Below are 19,202 nucleotides of genomic sequence, written 5' to 3'. Positions count from 1 at the left end.
TCTCTCTCTCTCTCTCTCTCTCTCTCTCTCTCTGTCTCTCTCTCTCTCTCTCTCTTCCTGTATTTTAGGGAAGGATCTACAGGGTGTTCAGGGTCTGACTACTAAACTGGACTCTAGTGATTCTCCTGTTTAACAGCTTCCCAAGTGCTGGGGCTACAGGCATGCACCACCATACCCAGTCTCAATTGTTGTCTCAGTATGCCCAGGGGAAGGGCCAGCATGGCAGGCCCTAGGATTGAACCTATTTGGCAGGCCCAAGAGAAACGGTTCTGAGATTGGTCTTCTGCCACTGATTAAGACTGGGGTGGCAGGTGGCAGGGATAATATTCATTTAGCCTTCTGAGCTTTCTGGGCAGACTTGGTGACCTTGACAGCTCCAGCAGCCTTCTTGTCCACAGCTTTGATGACACCCACAGCAATCATGTCTCATATCATGAACAGCAAAATGACGCAGAGGTGGGTAGTCAGAGAAGCTCTCGACACATGTGGGCTTGCCTGGAACCATGTCAACAATGGCAGCATCACCAGATTTCAGAAACTTGGACTCATCTTCCAGCTTCTTACCAGACCAGTGATCAATCTTTTCTTTCAGCTCAGCAAACTTGCAAGCAATGTGAGCTGTGTGACAATCCAGGACAGGGGCATAGCCAGCACTGATTTGGTTTGGATGGTTCAGGATAATCACCTGAGCAGTGAAACCAGCTGCTTCCATTGGTGGGTTGTTTTTGCTGTCACCAGCAACATGCCATGCCAGACATCTTTGACAGACATGTTCTTGATATTGAAGTCCACATTGTCCCCAGGAAGAGCTTCTCTCAAAGCTTCATGGTGCATTTCAACAGACTTGACTTCAGTTGTGACATTGACTGGAGCAAAGGTGACCACCATGCCAGGTTTGAGAATACCAGTCTCCACTCAGCCCACAAAGGCAGTGCCAGTACCATCAATTTTATAGATATCCTGGAGGGGCAGCCACAAAGGCTTGTCAGTTCAGTGAGTGGGTGGAAGGATACAATCCAAATCTTTAAGTAGTGTGGTTCTGCTGGCATTGGAATCTTTATGAGTGAACTTCCATCCTTTGAATCAAGGCATATTAGCACTTGGCTTCAGAATGTTGTTACCATTCCAACCAGAAATTGGCACAAAAGCTACAGTGTCAGGGTTGTAGCTGATTTTCTTAATGTAGGTGCTGACTTCCTTAACAATTTCCTCATATCTCTTCTGGCTGTAGGGTGGCTCCATGGAATCTATTCTGTTGACACCAACAATTAGTTGTTTCATACCCAGTGTGTAAGCCAGAAGGGCATGCTCATGGGTCTGCCCATTCTTGGAGATACCAGCTTCAAATTCACTTATACCAGCAGTAACAATCAGGACAGCACAGTCAGCTGGAGATGTGCCTGTAAGCACTTTTTTGATGAAGTCTCTATGTCCAGCGGCACCAATGATGGTCACATAATACTTTCTGGTCTCAAATTTGCACAAGGAGATGTCAGTGGTGATACCACGCTCATGCTTAGCTTTTAGCTTGTCCAAGACCCAGGCATACAGGGAGGGACCCTTCCTCATCTTAGCAGTCTTCTTCTCAAATTTTTCAATGGTTGTTTTGGAACCATGTCAACAATGGCAGCATCACTTCAAAAACTTGGGCCCATCTTTCAGCCTCTTACTGGACTGGAGATCAATCTTTTCTTTCAGCTCAGCAAACTTGCAAGCAATGTGAGCTGTGTGACAATCCAGGATAGGGGCCACCATATTTGTAGATCAGAAGGCTGGTGGTGGTGAACTTGCTGGAGTCCATGTGTCTGATGACAACGATATTAATGAGTCTTTTCCTTTTTCATGTTGGCTTTGATTTACAGGTGATTTTCACTATACCTGTGCTCTCATGGCAAATCCATTGTGAAAAGTGGTTTTCTGTTTTTAAGCTTTTTTTCTCTTGTTTTTAGCTTTGCTTATTGTTCTTTATAAGCTTTTATTTTGTAATCCTGAAGACAAAGGAAACTGATTCTATATCCCCAAAATGTTTTAAAATCTTTTAATATTAAGTAAAGTGAGTGGGATTTTAATTTAGGAAAAAAACCCACTTCGATTTAATATTAAACTTCTTTAGATTTACTGTGTGAGTATTCAATATTAAAATACCTGTTTAAAAGGTTTCTAAACTTTAATCAGAGAACTCATTCAAATTTCTGACAATAAAATCAGGCTATTGGAGTACTCTGTCAACTTTAACATTTTACAACTTTTAAGTTTTTCTTAGCATAAGTGTTAACACGTGCTTCTAAAGTTTGGCATTTTTTAAATGAGGTAATGCTTATACATGGGAGGCTGTAAAAGCTATATGGTGTAAGAATTTAAAAAAGTGAATTTCATATCTCAAGAAATCGTGGTCTATTGATGTCTACTTAGTATGTTAGAGATTATTTTGAAAAATAATAAGAGCTTTGTTGTTTAGTGTTCTGTTGTATTTAGTATTTACTCTTACATTAGTGTCTTTAGCAAACTAATGATTATAAAACCTAATATCATATTAACAATGTATATGAGACTATACGCAATTGACAATGAATTTGAATGTTCATAAAGAAAACTAGTTAGAGGAAATGAAGATAAAGTATACAAACTGGCGTAATATTCAGATTAGCAGTTCATAAGTAGCCACTATCGAAAAATTCAAACATCAAGTAGTAATACCATGAAGAGATCAAAGCAGAAAAATATAACCACAAGATATAAAAAGTAATGTCATATTAATATGCTGAGCTATAAAAGGCTCAAGTCAGCAACTCCTGACAATTGCCACTTCTGCTGATAACCCATAACTATTATACAATATTGGACTCTATTGGGATATTTTGCTGAATTCAAGTACCTACAATATTTAAACTGGTGTCAAGCATGAAAAAGTCCTTTAAAGACTTCTCCAAATATAGCTTCTCTATCAGCAATGGAACACCTTTCTGTGACAAAACAAAACAAAAATGGGGGCGTAAACGAAAGACCATTTTGTAGTGAAAAAAATATATATGTATATACAAAATAGTTAGGATAACATACAGCTACTTGCTCTTAGTTCAATGAAAAGAAAGATTTGTGCTAATAGTGTTTAGACAAGAGATCATGTCTGCATCTTGTACTGTGAATAACTACTGTGAAAACAACAATATGCAATGTATTAATTATTGTAACTGTCCCAGTAACCTGTTTTGAAACTGTCTCATTGTGATTTTTTTCTCATCAAAATTAATAAAAAATAAAGAAAATATCATATCTGCAAATCCTTTTTTTCCATAATTTTATTGATAAACAAATAACAATGAGACAGTTTCAAATTAAATTGGTAGGACAGCTTCAATAGTTAACACATTGCATACATTCTTCCTAGTGGTTAATTGCTGTACAAGAGGCGGACATGATATCCTATTTACAAACACCATTAGAACAAATCCCTCTATTCATTAAGAGAATGTAACTATATATCTATCCTAACCACTTTGAATACACAGATACAAAATGGACATTCATCTGTATCCCCTTTTTCTTGTTAAGTTCCGTTATTTGAATATTATAAGTATGTAAACTCAGCAAAATATTCTAAAAGAGTCCAGTAGCCTATAATAGTATTAGGTCTTCCGCTTGACTGGCAATGTCAGAACAAAATAGCAGTCATTATAATTATGAGAGTGAGATACAAATTCTACTACTGAGTGTGAAAACTTACATCACACTATTGGAAATGAGTGAAGAAAAATGAATCCAGGAAGACCGCAGAAACACTCATAGTCTCTGACTCTTTAGTGCCACTTCTAGTGTTCGTCTCTCTACAGGGAATTATACTCATTGTGTGCAAGAATAATATTGTTTATATTATTATCTTATCGGTATATGATTGCAACACATGATGTTTACATTCGTTTTGGCAAATTGGAAAATTCACTCAAATTGGCAAGCATATTTGGAATATATAGAATACATACATAATGATTGGAATATATATGAGTATATGTGCCTATATGTATAATTACATATATATATATATACAGTTATATCTTGATCATTTTTCAATTCTGATTTTCTCTTCCCACCATATTTCTTTTCCTTCCCCTAACTTTCCCATTTCTAAAAGTTTTCCCTTCATTTTACTCTTTAATTTATTTATACTTTGGGTTTTTCTTAAAAGAGAAACCACATGTTATTTAACTTTCTGTGTCTGACTTATTTTACTTAACATTGTGGTCTCTGGATTCATCCATTTTCCTGCAAATGATAAGAATTCATTGTTTATGACTCAGTAAAACTCCGTTGTGCATGTATACCACATTTTCTTTATGTGTTTGTCCACTGATGGGTATGCAGGCTATTTCCAGTGCTTAGCTGTTGTGAATTGTTCTGCTATAAACATGAGAATTCATGTATTATTACATTATGATTTCTTTAGCTCTTTATGTCCTAGGAGAAATATAGGTGAGTCAAGACAAATTTTAATTTTTGGTATTTTTGAGGGATCTCTATGGATTTCCATAGCAGCTGTACTAGTTCAAATACCCACCAAAATGTAGGAGGGTTCCTTTTCCCTAGATCCTCACCACATCTGTTGTTTTATTGTTCCATTGTTTTATTGTTCCAACATCTGTTGTTTTATGACAGCCATGTAGATTGGAGAAGATGGAATCTCAGAATTCGTTGGATTTGCATTTCCTTGCCAGCTAAAATTTCCTTACTAGCTAAATGTGTGGTGGTGGACATCTGTAAACCCTCGCACTCTGGAGGCTGGGGCAGGAGGATTGTTGTGAGTTGGAGATCAGCTTGGGTACCAAGAGAGCTCAAGGCCAGCCTGAACTGCATAGTGAGACCCTGTTGCAAAACAAAACAAAACAAAACAAAAGCTAAAAATATGAAGAAAGATTTTCAAGTGCTTATTGGTCATTTTGTACTTCTTTTAGGAAATGTCTGTTCAGTTCGTCTACTGTCTGAGAAGACTCTGGAACAAGATGAATATATATTTACTTGTTGATTGATTGAAATTCTATGTATATTTTGATACCCTCTTTATAAAACAAAGCTAAACCATAAATATTAGTAGAAAAATGGTGAAATACAATGTACCAAAATATTAACAAGGCCTATTTTCACTGTCATGAACAAATGAAATATTTTCTTTTGCATATTTGTTTTCCTTCTCAACCCCAGGCAAATGCTACATGTACTAAATATGCTTGTGAAGTGCCTAGAAATCCCAATAGGGTTGGTACGTATGTAAGACACACCTTTAGGGGCACAGGCCAGAGGCCATCATGGTACTGTGTGTGGTTCTCCAAGGGGAAGCCTCCTTTACTGGGCACTGAGAGCTCTCCTCATGGGCTCTCTCGTGAGGACTTCCTGGAACTTCCAGAGTGTAGCTCTGGACTGGCCACAGGAAGAACAGTGCCCACCTTAGAGTAAGCTAAGTGCTGGTTGTCACACCAAATATTCACTTGGCTTTGAAACCTGTGACTGTTGTGTAAAGAGCAGATGTATGTATCAAAGTTTGAAAGTTTAAAAGGGAATCTCATCAAAGAAATGATGCTACCAGAGCATTACAGTGTTGGGCATAGCTGCAGTATACCTGCTGCTATTTTGCTGTTAGACACTCTCTTGAGGGTACGTTTTGGGTAGTTTCCAGGCTTGGACAGAAAAAGCAAACCTCAGCTGTACCCTGTCTCGTTCTAAGTGCTTCAGAACACTTCTCATTTGAGTCTCCTAGCAGATTTCTGTTAGGAATAGAAACCGATTGAAAATGAGCACTCTGCCGATGATCACACACTTCTTTAACTGGAAATCTAAGATTTAAATCCAAGCAGCTATTTGGCTCTGACTCATATTCTGGATGATATGTTATGCTGGAGAAATAAAATATTAAACATTTGGAATTTGATAAGCACTTCTTCTACATCTTCTGCTTCAATTACAACCCACCTAGATTATAATGACCCCTTGAATGCCCTATGTAACATATTTTACATTCATTTAATGCATTTCATAGTTATTATTTAAGTACTATTAGGTGATTGGGCAGAATTAAGCACATTTAGCAGTGTTAAAAGAGGAGAGTTAGGATTCTCTGGTGTAGATAAAAGAAATAAATTGCATATGATTCCTTTATCCTTCTTCTTTTATATAATATCAGGAATACCTCCATATTATTTTGCAATGTTTTCAAATATCCAGATTTGGCTCCCATAATTTAAAGAAAATATTCTTGCTCTTGTTATCTTTGTAGAGTGTCTTTCTATACTTGAATTAAGGTGTACTTGTTATTTTTTATGTATTGAGTACAAGGTCTACAGGGTCTCACTACACAGGTCAGACTCCTAGTGATTCTCCTGTGTTCAGCCTCTCAAGTGCTGGGATTACAGGCATGCAACACACACAGAGTCTCAATCACTACTTCAGCGTGCCCTGTGGGGGAGGCGCCAGCTCAGCTCCTCAGGGATCAGACCCCGGCCACCGTGCTCTGCCTAAGCAGGAGCTTTAGTCCACTGAGCTATCTGGTCAGCCCAAGTGTACTTATTATATACAGGACAAATACATCTTATAATTCTGAAACCTCTCATTATTGTTAACTTATGTATGCCATTAATATATAATTTCAAAAAGAGTATCCAAAATATTTTTAAAAAAGAGCATCTATTTCATGCTTGGGGCTAGCAGACAAACAACAAACTAACAATGAGGTCATCTTATAAAGGTTGTTCATGTCCTCCTTGAAAATGTGCAACATAATGTTTCAGAAAGAACTGGAAGAAAATGAAAAATTAGAATTCAAAAAGAATGAAGTAACTTAGAAGAATAAAAATACTGGAAAATCTGCAATTCAATATCAATATTTAAGATATATTACTTTCAGAGGTGAGTAGGGGCTAGGTTCCTCACCCATAAAACACAGCTAGTAACCCTGATCCACAGTGACAGTTCGAGGCTTACGTGTATTTAGACACAAGTCTTGCGCATGCGTACAACCCAGAAAGCGCCAGATGACCACTTTCGTATCTACCTTTCTATTGCTCGTGTGAAGTTAATGTTTACAGCAAATTTCTGAGAATTAAACGAGTTTCGAATCAGCGCTTATCATTCTGGTTTACCAATTTGGCTTCTGGTTGGATCATTTTGTTCTTGGTTAACCCAATTTAACCCTGACTAGTTCATTTATACAACTCAGAATTTACATGTTACACCTGGAATGCTACCTACCTGTTCAGATGCATTTCCATTATTTTGTAATGGACATGTTTTGTTTCTAACATCTGATCAAATGATAATGCTGTTTTGAGGGACAAACAAGTTTTCATTCTCTTAGATATGTGGCCACAAGGGGGAAGTAGAACTTGCTCAGGAAATCTAGCCTGGATTTCTGTGTTTAATTTCTCCTTCCCATTCATTTCCTCAGTTCTGTTTGGCATCTTGTACTTGTCATGCAGGCTGCCTGGTTCTAAAGATACCCTCCCATGCCTTTTACGTGGAAAGTTTATTAGAGGTAATCCCCATCGATACTGGCGAGATGTCTGCAGCATGACGCAGGGGGTGCCTTGCTGACAATATTCTCTTCAATTCCAGGCCTGTCCTTACGCAGTGTGAAGCAATAACCAATCACTGCTGCAGTGTTCTAGTGCACTTTGTCACTGGAAAGGAGTTATCAGTCACACTAAGACGTCTGGGTGTAACCACTGGGGCAATACCTCTAAGGCTGAAGAGGCCTTTTGGGTCCTGCTGTTTCAGGGAATTACTCACCTAGGCTGCCTTCCAGAAGCTCACAGGATTCATTCCTTTGACATCTTCCTATTTTGTCACCCACCCACCATTACCCCATTTCAAAGAGCAAGGAACTGTTTTAGGATGCATTCTCTTTATCTAGACTTGCACCAATTTCCAGTTTTGAGCTATATAGTCACAATCACTTGATGTTTTTCACATCTATTTACTATTTTATTTAACAAATGCATATTGAGCGCTATTCATATTATGCCTTCCTCAAGGCAAGGACCCTGATCCTAAGAAACGCGTAGTGCAGTAAGTTTTTTTTTTTTTTTTTTCTTTTGCTAAGATTGTGAGCTGTAGAGATATGTCAATAATCCAAAACATTTTGAGTCACACTTTCTATAGAAGTAGGCCAAAACATCATAAAATTTAATGTTGCATGGATTAGTGTCCTTTGGCACACATGGACTATTCATAGGGGTTTATGGATGAAGGTTTAAAGGGAAATCCTGGAGTGATAGCAAAGCCTTAGCCTCTATTCCTGTCATGGAGGAGAGCTGCAGTTGGAGAAGAGCCACCCACCAAGGAGACGATATTGAGCCTGGAACACAGGAAGCCAATGAAACAAATGTCTCAACTTTGCAATTTTCTTTTCTTTTTCATTCATTCATTTTTTTTCCGTATTTTAGGGAAGGGTCTACAGAGTATCCAGGGTCTCACTACTAAATTGGACTCATAGTGATTCTCTTGTTTATAGCCTCCCAAGTGCTAGGATTATAGGCGTGCACCACCATGTCCAGTCTCAATTGCTATCTCAGGGTGCCTCAGGGGCAGGGCCAGCACAGCAGGCCTGGGAATTGAACCCCCGGCGCCCAAGTCTTCTTACAGATGCTTTAATTCACTGAGCTATTTGCTGGTCCTGCAATTTTGTTTTCTAATCTCCATTTGTGTGCCCATTAGCAGAGCCTACACATCGCCAGAGGGAGTGTGAATGTGGTTACATGTCACTTAAATTTAGACCCAGGGCATACCAAGGTGGAGAACAGGTAAAGAGGAGAAAAAGCAGAACATGCAGTGCAAAGGCCATTCCTGATTGTCCTCAATTTATCTTATCACTTATTAGTTCCATCCCTCTAATTCTGTACTGTTTGCTACTATTCCAACTTCTGTAAAAGGAACTATCTCCAAAACTACAATTATCTTAAACAACAAGCTTTCAACTTGGATTAACAAATACATTTTTAGCTCATACTGTGTGCCAGATATATTTCTAGTAGCTGGAAATGGTGTCTGCCATTCAATAATTTACTTTGTAGTGAGTGATATCTTTACAGAGAGAACAGTGCAGTCTTTCAGGAAGAAAAGACATCAGGGACAAGATTTTCCAAATGTAATAATGGTTAAGCTTGTTAGTGAAACATGACAAACAGGGGAGTGGAGCAATGATGTTCTTTGGAGAATTTAAAGTACAAAGGAAAGTCTGAAAATAAGAGAAGATGTTAGAGAGATGCAGGCTGCTTGTCTTGATGGTGTGGAGGGGAACGGATGCCATTGCCAGGTGAGGTAGGAGGGGTCATGGAGGCAAAGCACTAAGGCTTTCCAGGTCTTATTGAGGATCTGGGCTTCTGGGGGATTGGGAGGTAGTGAACATGCTGTTTGTGCAAAAATGCTGTCAAACACTGTGTTTCCTGTTAAAGGGGGCTGCTGAAGAGAAAGGAAAATTTTCTGCAGTATCCCCTTGATGCTGAAGTCCTTTGATCTATGATTGCTGCCTGTGTGATTCCATTAAAAGTCCAACAGGACCAAAACTACTGCGATTAAAAATCATCTAGATGCTGCCCTTGTGCTTTTTGCCATTAACAGCAGGCCACCTCTCACTTGGCCCTACTGAACTTTAACTTCTGTGACAATAAAGGCCTTCTCAGTCCATGACCCTGCTTTGGTCAGGGGTCATCAGATCAGTGGCACATGGAGGCTGGAATCAGACTATAGCAGACATTTAACTTCAGGCTTTAACAGAAAAGCTTTTTTGACACAGGCATGGCTTATAATGAATTTGAAACCTGCTTTCTTCCTTTGTGAAATCTTGAGAATTAAAACATCTATGTTAAAAATCCACTATAGGTTTTTGGAGGAGCAAGTGAGATAATTCATTTCTTCAAAAATATTTTATAATTCATATGATTCTGTGGTGCCATGGATTCCCTTGGCCTGTTCTTCTAGGCTGAAGTTCAGAGTGTTGGGATGGGGTGGTAGCGACAGGTAGCTTAATTCAAAGCCTGGGTTGAGCCATAGGGTGGAGCCTTTGGGTAAAGCACTGGGCAAGTCTAGCTGCTGTAGTGCATCAAGGTCCTCTCACTGAAAAAAATGTGACTATTTATGTTTTTGTATTTTGTTGTTAGGGAACTGAGAAATGGGATTGTTTGTCTGTACCCTGATTTCCATACTGATTGAGAGTGGCACCTTCATATCTTGTTCTCGGGTGGACAGCAGCTCAGTACTGTGAACCCTGTCCTTCTGTTTCTGCAGAGAGAAGGAGAATTGGGTCAAGTGCTCTCATGGTACTCTGCAAAAGTCTGAGTAGATATGTGTGCCTGAGGGTTTTGTTTTCCACCCATGTGCCTATGCTGAGAGGTCTGCCAACTATGTTCGGTGCCAGGGTTTGTCCTGGGAAAGCATACAATTTAGCCTCCTAAATGATTGCTAGCATGCTGTGCTAGGTCCTGATGAGAGTCTGGGGTGCTAGCAATGAAGGAGAACTTCTGTTTCTCTGAGTTGTAGTCAAGAACGTTAGCAGAACAGTGATGGATTGGGATTTGGATTCAAAGATGGTATAGTAAAGACAGAGGAAATGGTAGGCTCAAAGTGACGAAACTGGCAACTAGCAGTCGATAAGATTGAGAAACCATGGAGACACAGGCAGAGTAAGCAAGCAAGGTGGAAGGAGGTTTCGTCTGGCTTTTATTTTTTATTTTATTTTATTGAGAAACAAGTAACAATAAGACAGTTTCAAAACTGATTAATAAGACAGTTTCAATATTTAATACATTGTACATTTTTATCTTCTTAGTGGTTATCCATAGTTCAAGATGCAGACAGGATATCCTATCCAAACACTATTAGTACAAATCTTTCTCCTCATTGAATTAACCAAAAGTAGCTGTATATCTGTCCTAACTATTCTGCATATACATATACAAAATGGTCTTTCCTTTGTATCCCATGTTTTTGTTTAGTCCTGTCAGAAATGGGTATTCCATTGGCATCTAAATACTATAGATGCATGAATTCACCAAAACAATCCAACACAGTCCAGCAGTCCACAATAGTAGTGGGTTATCCACAGAAGTTGTTGACTTGAGCCTCTCACAGCTCAGCATATTAATATGGCTTTACTTTATATAGCACATTTTTATACTTTTCTGCTGGATGGTTAAGACCAAGATAAAGCAAGACCTATATAATAAAAAATGTAACTTTTGTATCTGATAACGTCAGTCAAATCCCTTCAGGATTTATCCTGTGACCCTGTACCGCAGTTGCAGATCCTTTGTCAGTGTCAGCCATGTGGATGAGTTATGGCCATTTCTTGACCAATTTGCTCTTTGTGAAAGTCTGAGAGAATGTTTTCTCTCTAGGTGACTCTCCTTACCCACACTCTACGACATTGATCACATTCCTCTCTGGTCCCATAATTTCCTTGACCAGAAAATTTGGGACACAATTGAGTTACATGATGTTACAGTACAGGTTCTCCTATGTCCTGAGTCTTCACTGACTTTGAAGGCTAGGGCCAAAATGTTGGCTGTCCTTACAACTCTTCTATTTCTCTAATTATTGGTCTGCAAACTTAGGTTGTTAACTCTTCAGAAGAGGAGCTTATTATTACCCTACAACATATGCAGTTGGCTTTAACTTCACTATCTGTCTGAATATCAAACATCTTAGGCATAACATGAAACAGGTATTTTCCGTCAAGTATTGATATATTAAAAACTAAGTCCCTACAGCATATGGAGATAAAAATTTGAAAAATGAAAAATATTTAAAGAATATGAATAAACAATTACACTTTTTTACACAGAACTTTAAAATCTAACCATATACAGCATTGTAGCAAGACAGTCCTGTGACTTCTTTTTCTTCTTCTTACATCTTTTTTTCATTTATTACCCATTTAAAACAAGAAAAAAACCTTTTATTTCTGAGACAGTATGGTAATAATTGGTATGTCATGACAAGAAGTATGTATTTAGAAGACCAGAATGACAGGCATTCCAAGTGTGTCCCTTCTATTACACATTGCTATCTTCAGTGCAGTTGCTTGGTTCACAGGTATCAGCATGTATAGTTAGTCAGGGTGAGAATCCTACCAATTAATTGCTAGATTCAAAAACCTGATGATATTTCTCAGAATCATTACCTTGCCCATCTTGTATGTATAAATGTATGGGTTTGCCCCTGTCTCCCAGCTTTTTTCCTTGCCCTCTCCTCGTTGTCCAATTCTTAAGTTCCCACTTTCCTTTTAATTGTGTTAAACCTCTCTATTTGTATTTCTTCTTTTGAGTTCTTATGCTAGGGATGCTATATGATATTTATACATGTGAGTCTGTTTTATTTCACTTATAAGTATATCTTCGAGTGACATCTATTTAAATATAAATGCTTCAAGTTTCTCATTCTTTATAGCTGAGTAATACTCCATTGTGTAAAAATACCACATTTTATCAACCATTCCTCATGTGACAGGCATCTTGGTTGTTTCCAAGATTTGGCTCTCACAAGTTGTGTTGATATAAACATAGGTACACATATATCACTATGATATGACATTTTCAGTTCCTCCAAAAAATTCCCAGTAGGGGCATAGCTGGCTTGAATGAGATTTGCAGTCCTAGCTTCTTAAGGCATCTCCATACTGATTTCTATAGTGGTCACACCAGTCTACATTCCCACCAGCAGTGGAGAAGGATTCTCTTTTCCCCACAGTGTCTCCAACATTTGTTGTTGGTTGATTTCTTTATGATAGCCATTTTTCTGGGGTGAGATTGAATCTCAGTGTTGTTTTAATTTGTATTTCATGGATGGCTAGTGATGTGGAGCATTTTTTCATGTATTTACTTGCTTCTTTAATTTTGTCCTCTGAGAAGTATGTGTTTATCTCGGATGCCCATTTCTGGATTGGGTTTTTAAATAATAACCCTAATGTTTTTAGTTCTTTATAAATTTTAGAGAACAGATCTTTGTCTGAGTGCTTATTAGTTAAGATTTTTTCAAAATTTGTGTATTGACTTTTCACTTTGTTGGAAATTTTTTGATGTGCAAAAACTTCTCAATAAGAATTTGTCCCACTTGATAATGCTTTCAAGTCTTACCTGTGCAATTTGATTTTTGTTCATGAACTCTTTGCCTACTCCTATTTCTTCAAGAGTTCCTCCTACTTTCTCTTCCAAGAGATTTAGTATTTCTGTCTTAACATTAAGATCTTTAATCCATTTTGACTTTAGCTTAGTGCAGGGTGGTAGACCTGGGTCAAGTCTTAGTTTTTGGCATGTAGAGAGCCAGTTTTTCGAGCACCATTTGTTAAAGAGGGTATCTTTCTTTCAGTAAGTGTGTTTTGCACCTTTGTCAAAGATCAGGTGGCTGAGTGTGTTCGTAGAGGCCTCTGTGTCTTCTAATCTATTCCATTGATCCTCAGGTTTATTTTGTTGCCAATACCATGCTGATTTTATCACAGTATTTTGTAATATAATTTCAAGTCAGGAATTGTAATGCCTCCTGCCTTGTCTTTGTTGCCCAGGATTGCCTTTGCTATTCTAGATCTTCACGATGTTCATTCTTCCGATCCAGGAGGAGGGAATATCCTTCCATTTTCTGAAATCCTCCTCGATTTCTTTTTTTAGAGAACTGTAATTTTCTGTGAAAGTTCTTTGACTTCTTTGGTTAAATGAATTCCAAGGTATTTCATTTTCCATGGTGCTATTGTAAAAGGTATTGTTTCTTTAATTTCCCTCTCAGTGTGTTTGCTATCTGTGTAGAGGAATGCTGTTGACTTTTGGGTATTGACTTTATAACCTGCTATCCTACTGAATTTATGTGTCAATTCTAGTAGCTTCTTGGTGGAATTTTATGGATCTTCCAAGTGAAGTATAATGTCATCTGCAAATAAGGATAATTTGGCTTCTTCTTTACGTATTCTTATTCCTTCTATTTCTTGCTCTTGTCTAATGGCTCTAGCTAATGATTCCAAAACTATATTGAAAAGGAGGGGTGATAGAGGACATCTTTGTCTTTTACCAGATCAAAGAGTAAAAGATTTCAGTTTTTCCCCATGTAGAATTATATTAGCAGCTGGGTTGTCATAGATGGCTTTTATCAAATTAAAGTAAAGGTTTTCTATTCCAAATTTCTATAGGACTTTGAACATTAATGAGTGTTTTTGTCAGAAGCCTTTTCTGCATCGAGATGATCATGTTGTCTTTAAATTTCTCTCAATTGATATGGTGTATTACATTTATAGATTTTTGAATATTGAACCATTCTTGTGTCTCTGGGATGAATCTTACCTGGTCATGGAATATGATTTTCTTCATAACTTGCTGTATTCTATTTGCTAGGATTTTATTGAGGATTTTTACATTTATGTTTATGAGGGAGATCAGCCTGTAGTTCTCTTTTTTAGTTGTGTCTTTCCCTGGTTTTAGTATCAGTATAATACTTGCCTCCAGGAATGATTTTGGGAGGATTGCTTCCTTTTCAATTTTATTGAAAAGTTTGAGGAGTATAGGGACTACATCTTCTATAAATGTCTTGTAGAATTCAGCTCTGAATCTATCTGGACCTGGACTTACCTTTGACGGTAGGTTTTTAATTACATCTTGTATTTCATTTGCTGTCATGGAGCTATTGAGAGTGGTTATATCTTTTCAATTCAGTTGTGGCAATGTGTACCTTTCTAGGAATCTGTCTATTCCTTCAGTGTCTTCTATTCTTTGAGATAAAGATTCTCAAAGTAGCTATTGATAATCTTCTGAATTTCCACTGGGTCTGTGGAATTTACAACCTTTTCAGTCCTTGTTGCTTGCATTTGAACTTTTTGTTTTCTCTTTTTGATGAGGTTAGCTAGGAGCTTATTGATTTTATTTAGTCTTTCAAAGAACCAGCTTTTTGATTCGTTAATTCTTTGAAGTGTTTTCTTCAACTCAATTGAATTAATTTCTGACCTAATCTTTATGATTTCTTCCTATCTTTGGCTTCTGGTTTTGGTTTGCTCTTCCTTTCCTAGATGTTGGAGTTGTAGCATTAGGGTGTTTATTTGTTCCTATTCTGTTTTCCTACTGTGTGTGTTCACAGCTATGAATTTCCCTCTGAGAACTGCTTTCATCGCATCCCATAAATTCCGATAAGTTGTGGTTGAATTTTCATTGCATTGCAGATATTGTTGATTTTCTTTTTTAATTTCATATGTGACCTATTGATTGCTGAGTAGGATGTAGTTTAATTTCCATATATTTAAAGTTTTTTATGGTTTCTTTTGTCATTTATTTTCAGTTTCATTGCACTGTGGTCAGATAATATGCATGGATAATTTCTGTTTTCTTGCATATACTTAAGCATGACCTATGGAGTAGTATGTGATCTATTTTAGGAAATGACACATGTGCAGCTGAAAAAAATCTGTATTCAGAGGTTGTTGGGTGGAACACTCTGTATATGCCCACCAAGTCCATTTGTTTCAAGCTCTGGTTCAGTTCTGCTACTTCTTTGCTAATTTTTTGTCTGCTTGATTTATGTTATTGGGATAAGGGGGCGTTAAAGTCTCCTGTTAAGATTGTGGTATTGGATATTAGATTTACATGTCCATTAAGATTTTCTTATATAGTTGGGTGCTCCTGTGTTTGGTGCATATTTATTATTGTTACCTCTTCCTCTTGAATTTTTCCCCTATCCAGTATATAGTGGCCTTCTTTGTTTAATTTGGTCATTCTTGGTTTGAAGTTTAGACTGTCTGAAAATAGGATTGGTACCCCTGCTTTATTTCTGAGGTGCTGGGGCATGTAGTATTGTTTTTTATCCTTTGATTTTCAGCCTATGAATTTCTTTATGAGTTAAGTTTTTTTCTTTTACACAGCATATTGTTGGGTTTTGTTTCCTAATCCACTGTGCCAATCTATTTCTCTTAATTGGTCAATTGAGTCCATTTACACTGATAGTTATAATTGAGATGTGTTGACTTATGACTGACATGTTATTTACCTGCTATTGTTTACTCCTTTTTTTTCTGTGTTTGTTTACCCTATTTAGTGGGTTCCTTCTGTTCTCATTTGTGGAGTTCTCATCATTTTGGTCCTTCTCTAGAACATCTTTCATTAGTCTGTGTAGGGTTGGCTTTGTCATCATGAAATTCTTTAGTTGTGTTTTGTTGTGGAAGTATTTCACTTCTCCATCAAACTTGCAAGAGAGTATTGCAGGTTATAGTAGTCTGAGCTGGAATTTGTTTTCACAGAGGACTTGAAGTACTCTGCTCCATGCTCTTCTTGCCTTCATGGTTTGTGAAGAGAAGTTGGCCGTAATTCTGATGGATTTTCCTTTGAATGTGATCTGCTTCTTTTCTGTAGCAACTTTCAGTATATTATTCTTGTGCTAGATTTCTGGGATCTTGACTATTACATGTCTTGGTGTGTTTTTAATTGGCTTGAAGTTATATGGCATTCTGCATGTTTCAGTTACCTGAATGTCAGATTGTTTCCTCATATTTGGGAAGTTTTCTGCTATTACTTCTGCCCATATTATTTTTATATCATTTGTATTGACTCCTTCTTTCTCATTAATATCTATTAGTCTCACATTGTTCACCTTTGCATCATTTTGCAGGTTATAGATTATTTTTTCCTGCATCCTATTTGTTTTTAAGAGATCCTTTCTTACCTTTTCACTAGCTGCACTGGTGTCTTTAAGAGCTGAAACTCTGTCTTCACTTTCACTCAAACAGTTTTGCAGGCTAGTGATTGAGGTTTTAGTTTCCTCTATATCTCTTTGACTCTGCTTCTTGTGATTTCTTTTGTGTATTGCTCCTTCAAGTAATCCATCATTTTTCTAATCTCTATTTTTTAAATCAATATCTTCTTTAGAAGCTTTTATTAATTCTTTTATTGCTGAGTTTTTTTCAGATTGAGTTTCTTCCATATTTTTCTGTATTTGATTCTTTACTTCAGATGCTATGTATTCAGAGATTTCTTTTTTTATTTCAGAAATTAATTCTGTTCTGAGTTTCTGTATACTTTTGTGCTGTTGTTTCTTTTCTTCTGATGCTGTTAATTCATACATTGCAGCTGAGGTAGTGTCCTCTGCACTTTTTATGTGTGGGCATTGGGTTTCCCCCATATGTTTCTATTTGATTCTTCACTTCAGATGCTTTGAATTCAGAGATTTCTTTTTTTATTTCAGAAATTGGTTCTGCTCTGATTTCCTGTATACAATTCTGCTGTTGTTTCTTTCTTTTTTTTTTTCAAAAAGTATGCATGCCAAAAGTTTACTCATAATAAAATGTCTCACAACTTTGTGGTGATTGTTTGGGTTGTTATAGAAAGTGGCACTCAAGAGCTATAAACAAAGATTTGTAGACACCTCAGTTTATTTTTTACAGCTATAAAAAGTGAATCATTGATTGAGTTGTGCAAGAAAAAAAGTCATCTTCTCTGCACACAGGATGTCCTGTGAACACAGCATGGGATGCTTTCACTGGGGATTCCTGGAAATCTCTCGAAAGGATGATTCTTAAACATTTGTGTCAGTCAGGGTTAGGCGAATGTATATAGCATTAGTGGATGTGATTTCCATTGAGGCTTTGCCCTTGATGAATTAACTTGGTTCACAGGTTGCTCATATTTTCTGACCCTTAGTAAATGCAATCAGAAATTAAAAGTATCGGGTTGTTCAAGGAGCTCAGTGGATTAAAGCACCTGCTTAGGCAGATGCAGGAGCCGGGAGTTCAATACTGGGGCCTGCCTGTGCTGGACCTGCCCTTGGGGCGCAGTGAGATGGCAACTGAGTTTGGGCGTGGTATGGAGGATCACTACGAGTCCAGTCTATGCAGTGAGACCATGCAGACCATGTAGGCCTCGTCTCAAAATAAAAAAAAGAAAGAAATTAAAGTATCTCCAAAAGAAAAAAACAAACAAAAAAAGCATCTCCCATCAACAGATGAATGGGTCAAGAAAGCAAGTATTTATACACATCGGAGAACTATCCTGCCGTGAAGAATGACACCTTTGAGTCATTTGGAGAAAAATGAATGCATTTGGAGATTGACATGCTAAGCCAAACAGACCAGGCAGAGACACTTAAGTAACAGCATCACACAATTTCTCTTATATGCGAAACCCAAAGGGTAAAATGAAGGAAAAACTAACGGTACATGATGGGGAACAGAAAGAAGTCTTTCTAGACTTGGAAGTCGACTAAGAGGTAGGAGAGAGGGAAAGTAGAGGGGGAAAGGGGTGGAAAAGCTTGCTGTTGTTTCTTTACTTCTGACGCTGTTAATTCATTCATTTCAGCTGAGCTTGTGTCCTCTGCACTTGTTATGGGTAGGCTTATGCCTGAGATTGCATTTTGCTCCTGTCTTTGTCATTTTGTATAGCACTGACCTCTCACCTTTGGTGTAGAGCTTTGGTGCAGTTATAACCTTAGCACCTATTGAAATTCAGGCACCGATCTATTTTTTTATTTATTTATTTATTTATTTTATTTATTTGAGAGAGAGAGAGAGAGAGAGAGTGTGGTGTGTGTGTGTGGCCAGCTCAGCCCACCAGGGGGCGGGGCTGGCTGGCATGTGGTGCTGGGGGATTGAACCACGGTCCCTGATGCTTTGCTAAGCTAGTTCCAAGTAGGTGCTTTAGACCACTGAGCCATCTCTCCAGCCCCAGGCACCGATCTATTAAATTTGAGTTTATCCAGTTATATCTGGCTTGGGTCTAGCTGTTGTGTTCAGCTGCTTCCTGCTGCAGCTCTTGGAAGTGAACCTGTGGTGCTTCTCTGTTGTGCGCCTGGCCTAGGGGTCCAGGGGAGTGCAGAAGCTCTCCCACACACTAGCCAGGCCTGGGCTTGGACTGGATCTGGAGGTCCCCAGAGCATCGTTGATGTTCTCATTCACTGGGTGGGCTTGGGGGGGGGTCTCCAGAGGGATTGAGGGGTCCCAAGGGCACGGTAGAGGGTCTCATTCATGCAGCGTTCCGTAGTTTGGTCCAGAGATGTCCCTTGGGCCCAGGGAAGCCAGAAGCTCTCGTCTGGCTTTTGTAAGCCCTTTCAAACTAGCAGGGAGGCAAGCTGGCCCTTTTCATGTGACTAGAGAAAGTACTCTGGGTGACTCTATGTGTAATTTAACTTCTTTACTACTCTTATTTCAGACTTGTCAATATAAGGATATTTCTATCTTAGGTACTTAAGGTTTTTTGGTGAGATTATAT

Source organism: Octodon degus, unplaced genomic scaffold, assembly GCF_000260255.1.
Source record: "Octodon degus isolate 3935 unplaced genomic scaffold, OctDeg1.0 scaffold00094, whole genome shotgun sequence".
Lineage (NCBI taxonomy): Eukaryota > Metazoa > Chordata > Mammalia > Rodentia > Octodontidae > Octodon > Octodon degus.
The sequence above is the reverse complement of the archived record's forward strand: the minus strand, read 5'-3'. Positions refer to the sequence as shown.